The following is a 15,487-nucleotide window of genomic DNA, read 5'->3' as shown; positions in this document are numbered from 1 at the left end:
GGCGGTTGGTCATAGGCGCAGATGCAAATGCGCACCACAATGCGTGGGGAGGAGCAGATACGAACGAGAGAGGCGAATCTCTATTTTGTTACATCCTGCAAACCAATTTGCAGATAGCCAACAGGGGAAATGTTCCTACATACATTGGTCCAACATCCAACAATGTTCTGGATATTACATTGAGCTCCGAGCGTGATATATCAAGGTATGATTGGATGGTTCTCGATAGACCATCCTTCTCCGACCATGCGTATATAAGCTTCAGCATCCCACTAAAGAGGATAGAGAAGAGAGGAACCTTTAGAAACCCTAGGGCAACGAATTGGACTAAATTCCAGAAACATGTAGAAACGAAACTGGGACAACCTAAAGAGGTTGCTAATGTAGAGGAACTGGCGGAGTCAAATGAATTCCTAACAAGGACGCTTATGACTGCGTATAACAAAGCTTGCCCTCTAAGAAGATTCAGAGGAAAAGCAAAGCCGCCATGGTGGAGCAATGAGCTGAGTCTTCTAAGAAGACAGGTAAAAGAAATGTTTAAGCTCGCAAAGACCGCGGAAAGCGAAGCGTGTCGGGACGAGTACAGGGATCTACTGAGGATCTACAAGCGTGAAATTACCAGGGCGAAGAGAAACTCATGGAAAAGTTTCTGTACGGACATAGAGTGCTCCAGTGAAACAGCACGGTTGAAAAAGTCCTAGCAAAGGGAAACATAGTCCAGGGACTAATAAAGAAAGAGAACGGGGAATGGTCACGTGATAGTGAGGAATCCCTTGAGGTGCTTCTCGATACACATTTCCCATCGGGAGACGGTTTAGAAGAACCAGCAGACATCACTCACACTTCGATCACGGAGCTAGTGGTGCCGGGCTTGGTGACCGATACCAAGATCTAGTGGGCAGTGAAGACGTTTTCTAAGTTTAAATCGCCGGGCCCAGATGGTATATTCCCGGCCATGCTACAAGTCTCAAGTAGGGCGGTCGTGGAATGGTTAAAATAATATTCGATGGGTGCATAAGACTGAATCATGTACCGCACTCTTGGAGAACTGCTCGTGTAGCTTTTCTACCAAAGGCGGGGAAGATCGGTCACGTGTATCCCAAAGACTATAGACCCATTAGCTTAACATCATTTCTGCTCAAAACCTTTGAGAGGCTGATAGATGTGTACATAAAGTCCAACGTGGATGAAAAGCTGCTCTCCACAACACAGCATGCGTACACCAAAGGCAAGTCGGTAGACACCGCATTGCATAGGGTGGTAATAAGCATAGAGAAATCCCTGGAATATAAGGAGTATGCTCTAGGAGTCTTCTTGGACATTGCCGGGGCTTTCAATAATGTTGCAAAATGGGCGATTATGGATGGTCTTAAATACATTAAAGTACATCCTGCCTTAATCAGATGGATCGGCTGCATGTTAAATTGCAGAAAGATTACATCACAATGGGGATTGTACGAGGCCACGAAATCAGTGGACAGGGGCACGCCGCAGGGAGGGGTGCTATCACCTCTGCTGTGGACACTGGTAATCAACCAACTGCTCAGGCAATTCGATGAGGGACCCGTAAAACTTACGGCTTACGCAGATGACGTTGCAATTGTCATAAGTGGAAAATGCCTTCCAACGATTAGTTCTTTGATGGATCGGGCGCTTCGGGATATTCATACCTGGGCATCTAATGTCGGGCTGAAAGTCAATGCGGAGAAGACGGATATGGTCTTGTTTACAAAGAGGTACAAGGTCCCAAATTGGACCAGGCCTAAGTTAGGAGCGGTGACCTTACAGGGGAAACCTTGCACAAAATATCTAGGAATCATCCTAGACAGTAAGCTGTCATGGAAGCTCAACGTGGAGGAGAGGGTCAAGAAGGCCTCAACGGCACTCTATGCATGTAAAAGAATGCTGGGGTGTACGTGGGGCCTATCGGCCTCTCTTTCTCATTGGGTTTTTACAGAGATTGTAAGCCCTATTCTATACTATGGAGTTCTTGTTTGGTGGAAAGCCACACAAAAAACAACATACCTCAAAAAAATAGAGGGGGTATGCAGACTATCGATGCTTTGTATTACGGGAGCCCTGAAAACAACCCCGACGGCTGCACTGTATGCCATTCTGCACATTCCACCTGTAGACCTGGTAGCAAAGAACAAAGCGTTAACGACCGCAACCAGGCTCGATGCTTCGGGGCAGCTTGAGCGCCGACCATATGGCCATAGTAGTATAGCGTCCTCAGTCACAAGACGAACAGACTACATGATTCCCTACCTGCACTTTGAGGGAAATCTTAAGGCCACAATAGAGGTGGACGGTTGGCGCAAGGGTGCGCAAATGGCGGACGAGGCGATACATGTGTACACCGATGGTTCCAAAATAGTGGAAGGAGTAGGGTCTGCGGTATACTGCGCTGATCCGGAATTAAGCAGATCCTACAGGCTCCCGGATTAGTGTAGCGTTTTCCAAGCGGAAATATTAGCCGTAACCAAAGCAGTAGAAACCCTGGAAGAGAATAGCTTAAGCTGCAACCGTGTTAATTTTTATATTGACAGTCAAGCAGCAATTAAGGCAATAATCTCGCATAGCACAGCATCTAAATGCGTGTTAGAGTGTAAGCAGTCTCTGGAGAGAATCGGGACAGGGAGAAGCATACATCTATATTGGGTCCCAGGGCATATGGGAATAGATGGGAATGAAAAAGCGGACGAATTAGCTAAAAAGGGCGCATCCCTTGAAGCTTGCTCCGTAGACGTCCCAATTAGATTGGGCGAGATTAAGCGAAGGCGAGAGGTGCACATGATCGACCAAGCAGAAAAGGCGTGGGTTCAAGCGCGGGGCTGTAAAGTGTCGAAGATTATGTGTAGGTCTTACAACCTTAGACTAACACAGTTGCTTCTATCATTAAAAAGAGAGGACTGTAGACTCATGACGGGTATTCTGACTGGACACTGCCTTCTGGCGTCACATGCCTTTAAATTAGGCTTGGTCAGTGATAGCAGGTGTAGGAAGTGCGGGTTGGAGGAGGAAGCGATCGAGCACGTTCTGTGCTCGTGCCCTGCACTTGCCAGGTTAAGACTCCAGCTATTAGGAGTGATACAGCTGTCAGATCTAGAAGCAGCAAGTGGCTTAAGTCCTAGGAAGCTTCTAGTATTTGCCAAGAGGACGGAGTTATTTTATAACATAGGTCCTGGTTTTTGATAGGGTTTTTCAGTTTGGTCGTTAAAAACAAACTTCTGGTAACACTACGGACTCAATCAGTCTATGTGAGGTCCTCATGGACCGGCCAGTTCAACCTACCTCACAATTTAGAACACAGTTTAAATTTTACGATGTACACTCGAAAAAAAGTTAGGTAACTCACCTGGGGCTGGCTGCTGGCTCTTGAACGTTCCAAAATAGAAAAAGAACATTTAAAAATGAAAAAGGTCCGCACCACCTGCCGATAGCCAACTTTCGTCGAGTTTTTCCCCTTTGAAGTTAGCGCTCGGCAGGGGTGACCCGTTACCGGTAAATAATAATATTGCCAAAAAATGTGCATTAGGGTGGTAGCGAATATTTAGGCTGGTGGCCTAAACATGCCGGCCCCCTTGCCGCGAGCAACTCGAAAGAGCAAAACAAAAAAAAAACTGGTGAGTACGCCAGCAACCTTCCCAAGGCAGGATAAACTAAATAAATTAAAACTATGATATGTATGTATAGTTGGATCGTAAGTACGATCTCCGGCGGACATCCGCGCTCGCAGTAATGCAGCCTCGCTGAACTGTGGATGAAAAAGAAAAGCGTTAGTATTCAAGTACGTGGGGTTGCTTGGTTTAAAATGCACCTTGTGGTATAATTAAAGTTTTTTATAGTGGGTGGGCTCCAGACACGACGAGGCCGAAAATTGTGGCTTGGGTGAGGAGCCCGCCGACAGTCGACGCGGGTGTGCCGCCGACCATAATACTGGCGTAGACGTCGGCGCCCAAAGTGAGCAACACTGGCGACGATCGGTAAAACATCGGATCGGCCAGATTCATGAACTGGAATGGGTCCGCTACCGACGGGTCCAGATTTGCCGTGGGGTTTAACCTGGCATAGTTTGCTATTACGGTGGCTTGGGTCGTGATCTTTCCCGCTACCCCATACTTCCCTCGAAGAACGACGGTGCACCTCGAAAGACGTGCGGTATTGTTACGCTCCAGGTGTAGATCCTTGCCCAAATTGGCGCCGATAATGCTGGTGGGAGCGCAGGCATCTAACAGGGCGCGGACCAGGTGTAAACGGCCTCCTGCCTCAATTCGGACTATGGCTGTCGGCGCGATGGCGATCAATGCTCGAGTTATAGTCGGTGCCGCTAAATTGTCCCGGAGTCTACCACTCCTGAAGCCAGTGGGGGTTTGTTGTTGCCTCATGAGAGCTCGATGGTTGTTGCGCATCTTATTAGGGGCCGCCCTCCCAGTGAACTGTCGTGACGAGCGGGGCGGACGCAGTTCCGCGTCGTCACGCTGGTTACCAGTAGGGCGGTGCGATGGGCGGAAAGGACGTGTCTCCGCGCCATCCCCGATTTGTAAGCGCGCGAAAGCGCCGTGCATAGGCGAGCGGTTCTCGGGCCTCTCATGACATAATGGGGCCGGAATCGCGGCGTTTCTAAGCTGCCCGATTGGGCTACCTCTGCTGCATTGGCCAGCCTCTCTTCTTCCTCTTCTTCCTCGACTTGCTGGGCCCATGATTTAGTTTGCTCCGTGACATGGATGGAGAGGACCCCATCCGAGCTCGCATCGTCGTCGTTGTGCTTGCTTTGAGGTGGCGACGGCTGACCCTCGTCCATATGTAGCGTCATGTGATGTGGTTCACTGCAACGTCGGCATCGGTCTTGGCTGGGGCAGATTTCCAGGCGGTGGAACGGGGATAGGCAGTTGGGACAATAACGGTGAATGAGTATTGCACGTAGTCGCTCCTCAGTCGACATACCACGATAAATTGGGCACAATCGCACTCCGTGCGGTTTGGTGCACAGGCGGCAAACGATGGTGAACGCATTTGGGCGTGCCTCGGTTTTGGAGCGTTTGAATGCAAATCTGTCTGGCATGTCTGGAAATGGTAGCGTTTAGTAATATCGCTGCATAGGTTGGTTGGGTGGCTAATTGCCGGAGACCCGGGGTCGATTCTGGCTGACCTATTGGTTGGCGTTCTCGGGATAAGGGTTCATTTGGGATGAATAATCTGGTAAAGTTATTCTGCCGATGTAGTGACGTGTAGTGGTTGAACCCACTGTTAAGTTTAGTTCCCCCTGTGGGTTAGGGGTTAGAATATGCCCACGGTAGGTATACCGGTCGTAAAAGGCGACCATAATACCATGGGTACCCAATCCATGAGTAAGGTGTTTTACTCGAAAGGCAGCAGGGTGGACGCGGGTATCACCCTGTGGGACCCTAGGTAAGGTCTTTATAAAAACTGCTACCGCGGGAGCAGGAGAAGCCAGTGTGATCTGTTGCACGGCATCGAACGATGCTCGGTCTCATGCTTGCCACGGCAATCCCAATTTCATTGAGAAACTGACCCTGAGGGGCAGATGATAGGTTGGTCACATCCCTTAATTTGTGGCAACCGGAGATGCCGGTTAAATAAGCTGCAAAACGATGACAATAGATGATGAAGGAACGCATGTCTATCGTCAGCCGAAGAACAATCGATAATTTTACGAGTGGGCCGGTGCTCATCTCGTCTTTTGAGATGTCTGAGGCTGCTTTAGACTGCGTAAGCGAATAGGAGGCGTTCGCTGAATGGATAGCCGCATCCAAAAATGTGGCAAGATTTGATGCTGTCAAATCACTGCAGTGTGGCGGACTGCAATGCAAGGATGTCGCTGGGGCACGTACTCGGTCACTTACAGGTCTGTGAGCGGAAAAGGTTGGACACATCCCTTAAATTTGGTAGGAGTGTAATTGGAGGCAAAATGGAGCATAATTGTTGCGTAATTGAGTGGAAATTGGAGCGAAATTAGTAGCAAAAATGGAAGCCAATAGCAGACAATATGGCGTGCAATGGCAAGTCAACGTAGTGTGGTCTTAAGCGATGTCGAGAGACATTGCTGAGACGGGCACTCGGCACTCACAGGTCTGTGCGCAAAAAAGGTTGGTCACATCCCTTGATTTTAATTGTGAAGGAGTTTTATAGACGGAGCATAATTTGATGCCAAGCTCACTCTGTTTGTCAACGTAGTGCGGCCCTTTAAGCGATATCTAAGCAAAACCAAGCTCCGTCGTTAACAATGTATTTATACATTGTTGTAACACTGCAGGACAGAAAAGGTTGGTCACATTCCTAAATTGCGACAAAAACACAATATCTCAATATGATTAACTTGTTAATCAGATATCGAGATATCAAAATCAATGAAAGAGGGATTCTGAGGCAAGCACGGAACTCGCGGTGGAGTTGCCGTGCAACCGGGTGCCATTACCCGAAAATGGAAGAGGAGGATGGATAGTCCTCCTCGGCCAAACCAAGGCTGGTGGACTTGAACACCCCAGCTCACCGATTTGGTACCAACTTGTTGGGCCGAAGATCAACGGACATTGGTCTGTGTTTTACACCGGAGGTAAGTCTACGAAGACAGGGACTCCCGTAAGCACCCACTGTCTGTCTGTTAAGTTTAGTAAACTTTGATTGACATACGCCTAAAATGACCTTTCGTTTTGAAAATAGTTTCATCAAAATGAAATTGCTGATATTGAAAGCCACCAATAGTAAGATTAAGAATTATTAAATATAGATTTAGGGCAAACTATATTTTTTGGTGTTTGCCTAAGGCAGGCAATACGCGACAATATATGGTATATCACGGTAAACCCGTGTGTTGTCACGGCTCCTTGTAATTGCCCTACAAAAATTTGGTCACAAAACTTACCCACGCCCATGCAAATGTGACTATGAATATAACCTATGAATGACTGTAAAATGACTAGCCAAATGACGTCGTGCATATAAAATGTGCGACAGATGTAAAGTGGCCTTTATTCGCTCTCTGGGAACACTCTTTGTGTAGATTTGGGCCATGTTGTGTGAGAATCACAACTTGTGGTGTGTTTGTTGATTTCAAGACATCCTGGCGGAAATAGACTACACTATCGAGTGTGGTAATTTGTAGAGCTGTCAGCTGCTCACGCTTCCAATCGTTGGAATGAGACAGCTGTGCGGTGCTGCCCATTGCAGTGTAATGATACATAATGGTCATGTCATGAACGTATTTAGGGAAAACTCGCGTCTGAGTCCTGACGCGACATAAATTTTATAGTATTTTCTAAAGTTTAATTTTTCCCTTGTTTGTGGTATCGAAAGCATATATGACACTCCTTTATTCTTGCTTGGATTTCAAGCTAAAAAGACTGACGAAACGTTATCGGAACCTCAATACGCCGAGACAATTTCTATCCTGAAAGCGAGATCACTATTGAGTGTGACACGTTTTGTTTATGTTTTACATTTTAATTTTTCCCTACCCTTTTTAACAGGGAAAACAATGCAAATAAAACGCGAAAATTATTTCGGTCTCGAGTGGTTCATCCCCCCCCCCCCTTTTTTTTACAAGAAAGTTGATTTTGATTGTGATTTTATGCACCACATTGTCAAAATAAAACAAAATTTTCATTCGTCGAAAAAACGGCAAAGTTGTTCGGGCACTAACACTCGAGTTTGTTGGATCCCGCGGATCCGACTTGTGATCCCATGGGGTCGCGCGTAATATGTTTACGGCGTAAGAAAGACAAAGGAAAATGTCATCGAGTGGCACCCTTGTTTTGTTCATTCAAAAATGTCATTCATTCATGGAAATGAGTATAGAGACATTTTTGAATGAATTTTCATAATGAAGACAACTGGTGCTGGGTAAGTATGCTAGTATCGTTCCTTTTTTGATAATTTTATAAAGATTCTAATTTCTTCTTCTTTTGTTTCTTTTCGTTTCCGCTCGGACGAGTATTTTTAGGAAGATGCAATTTGAATAAGACAACAATGCATTTATAGCCGTATAACGTGTGTTGCAAACCACTATAAATATATAATATCGATTTCACGCTTATTAATGGCAGCGGCATGTAACTGCACACAAGCAAACTCACATGCATTCAATTAAAGGAAGAAAATTACAAAGGTTCCAGAGTAGAGCAGGAACTTCAAGGTTCTACGTGCAACAGTTACTTCCCGACAAGCCACCAAAAAGGTGGGCAGCTCGAATGAAGAAAGACATTTTAGAAGGCCAATACTTCCACACGAAATGAGGCGCACCAATAATTTAGTAACACTTTCAACAGCAATGGTTGCTTTCTTCTTCGGCTGTTTTCGTAGTAATATGTTGACCAAAGTGGACAGGTGTTTGACACATAAAAGTGGCGTCAGTCATATGGAGCCCCATCCTGATATATTTCTAATGACTTTAATATTAACAAAGCCAGCAAGAATCAATCGGCGACAAATAATGCGACAAACTTGGCTCCGACTTGGCGGGCCTGTAGAGTTGCCTTATTATCCTGAAATTTTAATATATTTGCCCAAATATCATGCGAGTGGACACTTGCAATTGGAGAGCGTAGCGGATCAATTTACACGTTTAACAGCTTGTCCACAATGGGTAGAAAATAATGTGGATAATGCAAGCAACTGAAGGCGGATAATAAAGTAAAATATTTTTTTTGCAATCGGCACAGAAAATCTATCGTGGGGTTTGCGCGCTTTAGTGGAACGTGAACAGAAATCGTATCGAGATATCCTATTACTGCCACGCATAACAGAAAGTTTTGAAAATTTAACAGAAAAAGTTTTGCATTCTATCGAAGCATTAACAAATAATTATCAATTTAGTTATTTCCTTAAAGTTGACAATGATACCTACGTAAAGTTGGATTTATTGTTGGATGAATAGATTTCGTATGATCGTAAATTGACCCGAAAAAGCAACGAATATAAAGGGCAAACATTACCCGCCCTCTATTGGGGTTACTTTAATGGCAAGCTAATGTTCAAACAAAAGGAAAATGGCGTGATCCAAAATTATCATTTATCAACACATTCTTTAACATATGCACAAAGCGGCGGGTATTTGATATCGAGACATATTTGTGAGCATATTGCTGGAAATGCGCAATCGCTTGCCGTTTATGTGTATGAAGATGTTTCATTGGGTTTATGGATTGCGCCACTACCTTATGTTTATCGTAAACATGATCCACGCTTCGATGCTTCATATAGACCGCGCAAATGTCGACGTTATCATTTAGTAAAGCATAAGGTGGACGCAAATGATATGCAACAGTTGTACGATGGTAGTGTTTGTATAAAAGGAAGAGATTCTGATGAGAAGGAAACACCAGCGGAATATCTTTATGATTGGTCGAAACCCGCTAGTAAATGTTGTGATGCAGGCGTACTTGCGCATTGGTAACGAAAAATAGCATAAATATAAAGTAATAATAAACATGTTTGCGCAGATCTACTTTCTGAAGTAAAAATATATAAATTTATCTTAATGCATTTATATTGCATATTGGTACGAAACTCACAAAACTCAAAATATCTACGAAAATTATTTAATCATGCTACATGGAGGGATGTGGCCAAGTGGAATTTCATCGATTTAAAAGGTGATCCTAAAAAGATGTTGCAGTTATGACCTGGAAGCAATTTATTAGCATATAATTGTCACCTCTTAGCTTCAGACTGCAGTAAAATTTTAAGTATATTTTGATCAAGTCCTTTGAGCAGAGATAGCAAGCGGGGATAGCTACATTTAGGAAATAAACTTGGAGTATGATCGAATGACATGTACTACTTATATGACCTACATATAAAGCGAACACTGTAGTAAACATTACAAACAATCGCGCCATAACTCTTAAATCCGAACAAAAATTAAACTTTGTCTCATTAGAGCCCGAAATAGTGGTTTAAAGTCATATGTTAGCCTTTAAGGAAAACCCATTTTTCATCCTTAGTGAATACAAAAACTTATAACAAAATTAAAATAAATAAATTATATTGATATTTACAATCCAAAAAAAAAAAAAAAATGTGGCCAGTTACGAATGTTATTCAAGATAGCTTTATAACAATTTTTGGGTTGCGAGGAGAGGACCTTTGCAAACTTATCCTTTGAACGTTGATTCACCTGTATAGTAATGGAAAAATCTTCCAATAAAATTTTCGAAGGACTCGGGAAGTTGCTTCCAAATTGTTATACTGTAAATAACAGTGTATTTACTTATAACTTGACCAATTTACAAGTTTATTCCATTTTAGTGGCTACTATTCTTGCAACTGAATGGCGTACGCAATATCGACGTCGCATGAGATTGACTGATAATGAACGACGTGGCGATTCCTTGTTGAGATTGAAGCAGTAAAACATTACGGCGCTGAGTCATACGAATTTGGAGAATAGCGTAAAGCGATTATCAAGCGTCAGGTAACTTATAAAAGGAAATTCTTTACATAAATTTCGTAACAACTTGATTGAAATTAATTGAGTCCAATTCTGGTTGGGCGACCTACACCGATATTCGACATGATTCAATTACTAGGTTTGTTCTCGAATGCTGATGGACCTTTGACAAGGAAAAGGTACTAGTAGTCGTATATTAGTAGTGACAATAAATTTGTAAACGCCAACAGGTCTCGGGGGAAATACGTAATTCTCTGCTAAATATCTCGTGGGTTGGGAGATTTTTTATGTTGGTTTGGTTATTCCTTTAGGATTTGTTTGTAGAATTCAAAAAAACTCCCTATCTGAACAAAAGATAAATGCATTTTGACATCAGATGGGAGCTATTGAAAATCATTCTGAGATAAGGCGTTCTTCAACGTAATTCTGATATAGTGGTTTCGTGAAAAAAAAATTCTGAAATAGGAATTTTTTTTTTTGATATAGGATGATTTCGAACTAGCGGCCGACATGGGGTGATACTCTAATCATCCGCAGACAATAAAGACTATGGCTTATTGGCTTAAGTCGTTATATTCCGGCATCGACCTTGACAGAAAAGTTAAGCTTTTGTGCGGTCCTGTTACACAGGGCGTATGTACCTTTTTATTCTGATATCTCGGAGAGCTCTTTCCCGTTTATGTATTCATTTAATAGTCGAGTTTTGACGTGGAGCGATGTATGTTAAATTAGTTTAGGTTTCGTATGTGCATAGGTGTCCGTACTTTTCGTGAGATTACTTATGTTCATCCACACTAATAGATCATGGCATAGTTAAGAAATTCATCAAAAATCAAAGAACAGTTCTAAGCAATCATGCAGTTCAGTACTTGTCAGGTATTTGTTAACTGAACGCTTTGTATTTCTACTACTAAATTCTGTTGGCCAAGGGCGTATATGTTCTGTGGCAGATAGTAGATCTGCGGTAGGGTTCTGTTGGCCTCGTTCGAGGTGAACGAGAGCGGGGTTAAGCAGTTTGTTGGCCTCGTTCGGGGTGAACGAGAGCTGAGTTAAGCGGGTTGTTGGCCTCGTTCGGGGTGAACGAGAGCTGGGTTAAGCGGTTTGTTGGCCTCGTTCGGGGTGAACGAGAGCTGGGTTAAGCGGGTTGTTGAACGAGTGGAAGTTACAGATCTTCCACACCCTCACTGGAAGGTGGTAGTAGGACCAATTTCGTGATTGGTCTGGTGGTTTGTCCCCTTGCCGTATCCAGTTCGACGACTCGAACTCGGTTATCGGGGCCATAATGAAGGTTGGCTATCCGACCTAGTCTCCATTCGTTAGGGGGCAGATTATCCTCCTTAATGACGACTAGGTCTCCCTGTTTAAGGCTTGATTGTGGATGCTTCCACTTAACGCGCTTCTGCAATTCGGTGAGATACTCCGTTTTCCACCGTTTGCAGAAGGTTTGATGCAGCGCCTTAAGTTTTTCCCATCGATTGACGAGTGAAGCGCGATTCTCGCTAACGTCAATCTCGGGTGGCGCTAGTAGGTGGCCCCCGACTAGGAAGTGTCCGGGGGTAAGTGGCTCCAGGTTGGACGGGTCATTTGACGATGGACTTAGGGGTCGGGAGTTGAGACAGGATTCAATCCTACACGGAAGGGAGCTAAACTCCTCTAGAGTAAATTTATGATGACTCCCGCTTCCCACAGCCCGCCCATATGAGGAGCAGCGGCTGGTATGAAATGCCATGTCAGGGTTTCGTGGGCGTATTTCGAGAGAGTTTGGTCGCGCGCATCAACGAGGAATGCCTTAAACTCCGAGCGGAGAGCCCTCGACGCACCGAAAAAGTTCGTCCCGTTGTCGGAGTAGAGGTTTTTCGGGCATCCTCGTCTGGCGACAAACCGACCAAACGCTGCTAGAAACGCGGCGGTGCTGAGGTCGCTAGTAGCCTCTAAGTGGATCGCCTTAGTCGCAAAGCAGACGAATAGGCAGACGTAACCCTTAGACATGCGGCATCCTCGTCCGCTGTAAGACTTGATGTCAAACGGTCCTGCGAAATCCACCCCGGTGTTGGTAAATGCCCTGCTAAAGGTGGTGCGTTCCGCAGGGAGGGTTCCCATGAGTTTCGTCGGGGAACGTTTGCGGAATAGCGTACAGGCCTTGCAGTTGTGTATGATGGATCGGATCATGTTTTTGACCAGAGGTATCCAGTATTGCGTGCGTAGGAGACGCAGCATCAGTTGGTTTCCGCCATGTACGGAAATGGTGTGGACAAACTGGACTAGGAGACGGGTGAGTCGGCAGGTGTAAGGGAGGATTATCGGGTGACGCTCGTCGACGGGAACGTCTCTGGATGCGTTGAGACGACCCCCCACCCGAAGGACACTATCTTCGTCGATAAAGGGGTCTAGGGAGAGGATCTCGCTTTTGGCCGCGATGGGTTTTCTAGCTCTCAGAGAGCTTATTTCTTCGGCATAGTGGTTTGTTTGGGATATCCTGATGAGGCTGCTAGTCGTAGCCTTGATTTCGTCAGACGAAATCTGGTGCGACTCTGCTTTAAAAGACGGTTTAGTTTTTGGATTGGTTCTATTGGCGAATCTTATAATGTAGGAGATTACCCGCAACGCCCTTGATAAATCGGAAAACCGATCAAGAATATCCTCGCTATTGTTGATATTTGTTGCTGCATGCACTTGTACTCGTTTTTCTTCGATGTTTGTGTGGTACTCCTGTTCGCCTTGAGATGGCCATTCCGCTTTGCCTTCTTTCAGCCAAGAAGGTCCCTGCCATCACAAAGAGTTGTCGACAAGGTCTGTGGCTGGAAGTCCTCTGCTGGATAAGTCTGCTGGATTTGATGCGGACTCGACATGATGCCATGCTTTCGTTCCTACCTTCTCCACGATTTTTGTCACCCTGTGAGCTACAAACGTTGACCAGGAACAAGGGGGTTTTCGAATCCATGCTAGGACGATGGTCGAATCTGTCCATAGGTGAATGTTAAATGTGCCTAAGTTCAGGTTCTCCATCACAGTTTCCAAAGTCTCAGCCAGCAAGACGGCACCGCATAAGTCCAATCTTGGTAGTGAAATTGTCTTTACTGGTGCCACCCTCGTTTTTGCCATGAGTAGACTAACGTATGTCCTATCGTTGATCTTAGCTCGCACGTAAACCGTAGCTGCGTAGGCTTTTTCGGACGCGTCACAGAAGCCGTGAATTTCTATATCGTTGGTTGGGGTGAAGTGCACCCACCGAGGTATACGAATCCGGTTAATGGCGGGGTACTCCTGCATAAAGGTTTGCCACCCATCTAAAGTGATTGCGGATACCGGTTCATCCCAGTCCGTCCCCTCCAGCTAAATGTTCTGCATTAGTATCTTGGCTACGATGATAACTGGAGCAAGCCAGCCTAACGGGTCGAAGAGTTTGGCGATGGCCGATAGGATCGCCCTCTTTGTTAAGATATCCTGGTTTTCGATTGGTTTCGCTGTGAAATAAAAATAGTCGGAATGCGCGTTCCAACGGATTCCTAGGGTTTTTACCATGCTCGCGTCCTCGAACTCCAGAAAGTCTTCCGTAAGCCTGTGAGGTTTGGGTATGCCCTGTAGTATCCTACTGCAATTAGAGGTCCACTTTCGCAGAGGGAATCCTGCTGACTTTAATGCAGCTGTGATTTCGTCGCGAGCCGCGATTGCTGCCTCGATGCTATGCCCCCCTGCAAGGACGTCATCGACGTACATACTGTTTCGCAAGATGTGCGCTGCGGTTGGCAGAGATGATTCGACGTCATCATCAAGTTGATGTAGGGTTCTGATCGCTAGATAGGGGGCACAGTTTACCCCAAAGGTTACCGTGTTGAGCTCAAAGACGCTGACAGGTTCCTCTGCTTTGAGTCGAAAAACTATTCTTTGGTATTGGGTTTGATTTTCCTTTACCCAAATTTGCCTGTACATCTTCTCAATGTCGCTGTTGAAGACGTACTTGTAGAATCTCCATCGGAGGAGTAGTATTGTTAAGTCAGATTGAAGTACTGGGCCGGTGTGTAGCACATAGTTCAGGCTTGTGCCATTGGATGTCGGGCACGACGCGTTGAATACGACCCTTACTTTAGTCGTTGTACTTTCCTCTTTGATAACCGCATGATGCGGCAAGAAGTAGCAATCAGATGATTGTGGTGGTACTACGGTGTGCACCTTAGACATGTGCCCTAACGTATTGTATTCCGTCTGTAGGGCCGGTGTCTTGGCTAGGCGTGTTTCGTTCCGATAGAACTGAGAGCAGACGCTCTTGAGAGATGGGCCCAAACAGACGGTTTTAGGGAAGCTATGTTTGAATGGAAGGGCGACGGTATATCTTCATCTGAATTCATTTCCGTTGTGTTTTTATATTAGTCCTTTTTATGAAGAACCTCTTATCCGCCAGAATCAGATCAGGGAATGCTTGCCGAGTCGTTGCGCTCACTTGGCAAGTCGGAAGGTCCCCTGTTAATTGAGGCAGGACTAGGGCCACTGTATTGATGCTTACTAAGGGATCTGTAAACGAACCTAAGGTAATCGCACCTGATTCCCTTACTTGTGCAGATGGTGTATTATTTATTCCTGACACTTGCACATGCAGATGTTTGGATGGAAGGTTTATTCGCTTTTTTAGTCTTTCTGTTATGAAAGAGCATTCGGACCCAGAGTCTATCAGCGCTCTGGCGGAAAATTTCACTCCATTATAGTGTATGTTAACACGTGCTGTTCCTAATAACACCCCTTTAGTGGTATTAGCATGACACGAAGAGACGTTATTAGCATTATCTTGTCTTTTTTCAGACTCCATCCTTGCCCTGGCCTGCTGTGAGGTTGAAGGTGTATTGTCGGTGGCGTTTTGAGTCCACCTTTGAGGAGTTGTCTTTGGTTGTGCTGTCGGAAGATGGAGCAAGGTGTTGTGCCTTGCGTGGCACGTGCTGCAATTAAATTGGCTAGTGCATCGTGTCACGGTGTGTCCACCCGACAGACAATTCAGGCAGTAACTATTGTTTTTGACAAATTCGATTTTTCCTGACATGGACAACCTACGGAATTTTTGGCAATTTCGTAATTTGTGCTCCGTAC

At 45.2% G+C, this 15,487-nt stretch overlaps 1 protein-coding gene and 1 pseudogene across 2 annotated transcripts in view; one reads left to right on the top strand and one right to left on the bottom strand.

The window, feature by feature from the left end:
* tw (Protein O-mannosyl-transferase 2) overlaps positions 1–15,487 on the bottom strand; it is a 2,413,568-nt gene that overhangs the window by 363,448 nt on the left and 2,034,633 nt on the right. The gene's annotated exons all lie outside the window — the stretch shown is intronic.
* Positions 8,252–9,415, top strand: LOC137238742 (beta-1,3-galactosyltransferase 6-like; annotated as a pseudogene).

Source organism: Eurosta solidaginis, chromosome 1 (assembly GCF_040869045.1).
Source record: "Eurosta solidaginis isolate ZX-2024a chromosome 1, ASM4086904v1, whole genome shotgun sequence".
Taxonomy (NCBI): Eukaryota; Metazoa; Arthropoda; class Insecta; order Diptera; family Tephritidae; genus Eurosta; species Eurosta solidaginis.
The sequence above is the reverse complement of the archived record's forward strand: the minus strand, read 5'-3'. Positions and strand labels throughout refer to the sequence as shown.